The sequence below is a fragment of the Hibiscus syriacus genome, unplaced genomic scaffold, assembly GCF_006381635.1.
Source record: "Hibiscus syriacus cultivar Baekdansim isolate YM2019G1 unplaced genomic scaffold, ASM638163v2 tig00113124_pilon, whole genome shotgun sequence".
Lineage (NCBI taxonomy): Eukaryota > Viridiplantae > Streptophyta > Magnoliopsida > Malvales > Malvaceae > Hibiscus > Hibiscus syriacus.
Window position 1 is genome coordinate 1,809,597 of NW_024063444.1, and position 1,951 is coordinate 1,811,547.

Genomic DNA, 1,951 nt, shown 5'->3' on the forward strand with positions numbered 1-1,951 from the left:
GACTTATCTTTGGCTTCGAGAATTATCTGACCTCATAGCAATAGTACTAATTAATAAACAAAATAAAATTTTGTGTATTCATAGATAAAAGTAACTACATTATTAAAACACTCACGATTATTGTTTAGAAGCATGTTCGACTTGCATCTGACAGAAAAGTGTGACTTTGATCATTGCTTGAGGTTTTTAGCTGACAACCACTTCCAAACAGTTTGTGATATAACCTACAAAACTTATCCAAGGAAGATTAGTTATAATGGAAGTCCATAATATACTAAAATACAAATTTTAACACACCTTCAATTCATCCATGGCAGATTGAAACTCCCTAACATATGTTGCCTTTACAACTTTCCACAACTGGTCCTTCAATGCTTTTCCAACAAATCCATTGGTCTTAGAATTTGAGTACAAGTGTCTAACACATGTTCTGTGCTCTGCGTAAGGGTACAGTTCTGTCGTAGCCTCCATCAGACCCTCTATAGACTAAAACACAACTTTAATGGGTAAGATATTTTACAAAATGAAGTTAAACTTTCTGTCTATCAGTCATGAAGGTGAAGTTGTGAGAGTTGTTTATCTCCAAATCATTGCCCAATATTTTCAGAAACCAGCACCATGATGACTCATTCTCACTCTCCACAACAACAAATGCTATTGTATAAATTGAGTCATCTGCATCTATTCCAACAGTAGCCAAAAGATATCCCTAATAATACCCTTTAAGTGACATCCATCCAGACCAATGATGGGCCTACAACCTGCCTTGAAGCCATCTTTTATTGCTTGCATACACAAATAAAATATCATGTAAAGTCTCTTATCTAAATGATAAACGGTTGATGTCCCTGGATTTGAGTATCTGACTTCACCTAGGTAACCATATAATTTTGCATATTGTTCATTATGGTTCCCAAGCAGTTTTTCGAGGGCCAAATTTCTTGCCCTAATACACTTACTCTTTGGAACTATGATGCCCAATCCTTGTGGACAACTTGTTTTAGGGAATTAATCGAGAATGTGGGATCAACATAAAAATCATTTGCTTACTTCTTAGTTAGCCACTTAGAAGTTACATTTTGATTTTTAAACCCCCTTACATAATTATGTTCACCTTTCAATGACTTAATCTGTTAAGTATGTAACACCCATAACTCGTATACATATCGAAATACGAGTTAAAGATGGTGCATCAACTTTACAGACATTCATTGATCATAAACACTTGAAAATTTTTGTTTCATTTAAAAAACTTTCCCTTTTCAACTTTAAACTATTTCAACAATCGTGTAAAATCATAAAATAATATTTAAACGTTCAAAACGAATCCAATTTTAGGCAATTTAATACTATATTCATAAACTATTTAAAAACTTGCCTAAATATTGCTTAATTAGAAAACCATTTTAAAAACATAAACGTGTATATATATATATATATATATATATACTATTCAATTATAAATACGAATATAACTAGACAAATAAAAAATAAATGATCCTATTTTACTATTACAAACCATTTAAAACAATTATGATAAAGCAATATACATATATAATATACATGCCACTAATAAGACAAATATAAGATATCTTACCGATACTGATATTAGGTATGATTTTCTGAAAAGATGCTCAAGAGGACCCGCCGTTAGTTTTTTATGGCCACGTTAGATTCGGGGTTTCGTTTATAATAATTAGTGGCTCTTTTGAACCCATTTAAATAATTTAGTGGTATATATGTGACTATTTTGAAAATGGTGACCATTTCTTGATCTGACCCATAGTTAAGTGGCCATTTTTGTAGTTTACCTTTTTTAAATAATATCAAATTAAATTGGGTATTCGATTTGGAATCTGGAATCAGCGAGTCGAATTTTTTGATTAGTTCATCAAGCTGTAATATTTTGTTAAGAATTCGTGTTTAAGTACAGCTCTCCTACTTTCGCCCA